The sequence below is a fragment of the Rutidosis leptorrhynchoides genome, chromosome 3 (genome assembly GCF_046630445.1).
Source record: "Rutidosis leptorrhynchoides isolate AG116_Rl617_1_P2 chromosome 3, CSIRO_AGI_Rlap_v1, whole genome shotgun sequence".
NCBI classification, from domain to species: Eukaryota; Viridiplantae; Streptophyta; class Magnoliopsida; order Asterales; family Asteraceae; genus Rutidosis; species Rutidosis leptorrhynchoides.
In genome coordinates this window covers 598771696-598775776 of record NC_092335.1, presented here as the reverse complement: position 1 = coordinate 598775776, position 4081 = coordinate 598771696, and the positions used below count along the sequence as shown (strand labels likewise).

The 4081-nt window shown below is 29.2% G+C and overlaps 1 non-coding gene across 1 annotated transcript; it reads right to left on the bottom strand.

The window, feature by feature from the left end:
• Positions 1 to 3726: 3726 nt before the first annotated feature.
• On the bottom strand, positions 3727 to 3833 carry LOC139903333 (small nucleolar RNA R71). The gene has a single exon (XR_011778159.1). It is a non-coding gene; the product is annotated as a small nucleolar RNA R71 (small nucleolar RNA).
• Between the last annotated feature and the right edge of the window lie 248 nt (positions 3834 to 4081).

Here is a 4081-nt window from a genome sequence, read left to right as displayed (position 1 = left end):
TATATATATATATTTTATATTTTAATTTTAATTTTAATTTTAATTTTAAATCCTAATAATAAAGGTGTGTTAGCGAATGTTGTAAGGGTGTAGGTCGAAATTCTGTCCGTGTAACGCTACGCTATTTTTAATCATTGTAAGTTATGTTAATATTATTTTCATTAATGTCTCGTAGCTAAGTTATTATTATGCTTATTTAAGTCGAAGTAATCATGATGTTGGACTAATTATTAAAATTGGGTAATTGGGCTTTGTACCATAATTGGGGTTTGGATAAAAGAACGACACTTGTGGAAATTAGACTATGGGCTATTAATGGGTTTTATATTAACTAAACAATACCTTGTTAATTTAATATACAAACTTATAATTCGATGTATTTATATATAACCACATACGCTTGACTGGACATGATGGGCGGGATATTTATATGTACGAATAATCGTTCATTTAACCGAACACGGAAATGGATTAATAGTCACTAGAATTATTAAAACAGGGGTGAAATTATTTACAAGGACACTTGGCATAATTGATAACAAAGTATTAAAACCTTGGGTTACACGCAGTCGATATCCTGGTGTAATTATTAAACAAACTAATAAAACCTTGTTACAGTTTAAGTCCCCAATTAGTTGGAATATTTAACTTCGGGTATAAGGATAATTTGACGAGGACACTCGTACTTTATATTTATGACTGATGGACTGTTATGGACAAAAACCAGACGGACATATTAAATAATCCAGGACAAAGGACAATTAACCCATGGGCATAAAACTAAAATCAACACGTCAAACATCATGATTACGGAAGTTTAAATAAGCATAAATCTTTTATTTCATATTTAATTTCCTTTATTTTATATTTAATTGCACTTCTAATTATCGCACTTTTATTTATTGTTATTGTATTTAATTGCACTTTTAATTATCGTACTTTTTAATTATCGCAATTTTATTTTATCGCACTTTTATTTATCGCAATTTCATTATCATTATTTATTTTACGCTTTAAATTAAGTTGTATTTATTTTTACATTAGGTTTTAACTGCAACTAAAGTTTTAAAATCGACAAACCGGTCATTAAACGGTAAAAACCCCCCTTTATAATAATAATATTACTTATATATATATTTGTATTTTTGTAAAATAAAACTAATATAGCGTTAAGCTTTGTTTAAAGATTTTTCCATGTGGAATGAACCGGACTTACTAAAAACTACACTACTGTACGATTAGGTACACTGCCTATAATTGTTGTAGCAAGGTTTAAGTATATCCATTCTCTAAATAAATAAATATCTTGTGTAAAATTGTATATCATATTTAATAGTATTTTGTACACCCCGCTGCACACATCAAGTATTTTTGGCGCCGCTGCCGGGGAACATCTAGCTTAAAAGCCGGAAGCGCAACGCTAATATAAAAAAAAATTATTTTTAGTTTACTAATATAAAAAAATACGCTTTTGTAAAAATACGTTTTAATTATTCGAAAACATAAAAAGAAAACAAAAATATAAATATTTTTAAGAGTTTGTTAAATATTTAAGTTTTATAAAGTTTCTTTATTTTTATTTTATAAAAATATAAGTTTTATTTAAATATTTTGTGTTTATTTAAAACATATAAAAAATTTTTAAAAAACCGAAAAAAAATATACATATAAATCTAGTTTTAAGATTTTTATTTATAAAATTATAAAGTATTTCTATTTTTATTTTTTTTTAAAAAATAAAAAACATAATTTTTTATTTAATTAATATAAATATTTTATATAAATACTAAAAACAGAAAAATAAAAAATATATATATAAATAAAAAAAACTGTCGAACAAAAACCTGCACCTGAGTTGAATTTTCATCCACCGCGACTCGCGGCGTTTATTTCCAGGTGGAACCGCGACTCGCGGAGCCGTCTGACACGGGTTACACAGAAACCCTAACAGCTTCATTACGGAGTAATTATTATTATTAATTTTTAATTAAACCCTAATTAGGTTTTGTTAATTTATTATTTAGTTAGTTTTTAAATTTAATTTATATATTTAGTTTAATTAGTTTAATTAATTTATAAAATTAATAGTTTTATAAAATAAATAATATAAAAATAATACTTTTATAAAGATTGTACTTTTTACAACTTTTAGTATATTTTTATATTTTGTCCCTTTTATTTGTTTTTAGCGTAATTTTTGTATTTTTCGCTCATAATTAGTTTTAAATATAGTTTTTGCCATAGTTATTTTTACCTCTATATTTTTAGGCTTTGCCGTAAAATCCCTTAAGCGCTTTTTCTTTAGACTAAGATTTAGGTGCTTTAGAATTTTACGACGCCTTTTTAAGTTTTAGTACCTTTTTAAGTTATTGCCATTTGGGATATAGTTTTACTTGTAAGCCTTAATATTTTTAGACGCAACTTTTAATTTTTAGTTTTTAGTTCCTTTTTAAGTTTTAACGCGCTACTTTCTTATTTTTATTTTTTTCGACGCCTTTTACCTATGTATCAATTATCACTCCAATTAGTAATCTCAATTTGCAATTTTAATTTTAAGTTAGTGATAGTAATAAGGTTGGGTTAGTCGAGTGTTTTAAAGTTTTATAGTCATTTTCTTTTTCTTTCTTATTTTTCGACGCCTTTTATTTTTCAATTCTTTTCTTTTTCGACATTTTTCGACGCGCTCTTTTTCTTTCTTATTTCTCGCCATTCTAGTTTTAGGACATAGATTTTTATTCTACTTCTTATCTAAATTTCTTAAAATTACGAAAATTTATTTTAAGTGGTTAAATTGATAGACATCAAAATTTTCTGGTTCATAGTAATAGTTGGATTTGTACGTGGACCGGGTTATTGGAGCCAAACAGTACTCAATTATATTGAGACCAAACGAATCCTGCCCCTCTGCTGCATCTTTTGGCTATTTGAAACGTGGGCAAAATCAGAAAAGTCTATTAATTGGATAACTTATATAATTTTTCTTTCCTTTTAAAAACTAATAAGATATTCAGTGAATGCACCGAGCAAGGCGTTCACCACCTTTTGTACGTTCACCACCTGTAACTAGATCAAGACATCTAGCAAATATTACCGCCGTTGATTTTTCTTTAGAATCGTCATCCAGTCGACCAAGTACTCCAATTCAAATTTCCGATAATCCATTTTTTGAACCCGACCTCACAATTGAGAATCCGGAGAATATTCAGGGACGATTCATAGATCCTGAACCATTAATTTTTCTTAATTTTTCCTCCGGAACCACCAATCATTCAAACAGAGATTGTTGAGGAACGAACCATTAAATCAGAATCCTCTAGTGATTCAGATTCAACAAATTCAATTATGGAAGTAACAGAACCTTTAAGTATGGAAGACCGAATGAGATCTAAACGCACTGGCCAAGGTCACGCAATTACTCATCCAGACATTAATGCGCCAGATTATGAAATCAAAGGACAAATTCTACACATGGTGACTAATCAATGCCAATTTAGTGGTGCGCTGAAGGAAGATCCAAATGAACATCTTCGTACCTTTAATAGGATCTGCACACTATTTAAAATCCGAGAAGTGGAGGATGAACAGATATATCTCATGTTATTTCCCTGGACTTTAAAGGGAGAAGCCAAAGATTGGTTAGAATTGTTACCTGAAGGGGCGATTGATACATGGGACGTTTTAGTTGAAAAATTTCTTAAACAATTCTTTCCGGCATCTAAAGCCGTAAGACTTCAAGGAGAAATTGTTACGTTCACACAGAAACCAAATGAAACTCTATATGAGGAGTGGAAAAGATTTGAAAAGTTATTAAGAGGATGTCCGCAACATGGTTTAGATACCTGTCAAATAGTACAAATATTCTACCAAGGATGCGACATCACTACAAGGAAAGACATAGATATAGCAGCTGGTGGTTCCATTATGAAGAAAACCGAAACTGATGCTTACAAAATTATTGATAACACTGCTTCCCACTCACATGAGTGGCACCAAGAAAAAGATATCGTTAGATCATCTAAAGCAGCTAGAGCCGATTCTAGCCATGACTTAGATTCCATTTCAGCAAAGATAGATGCTGTCG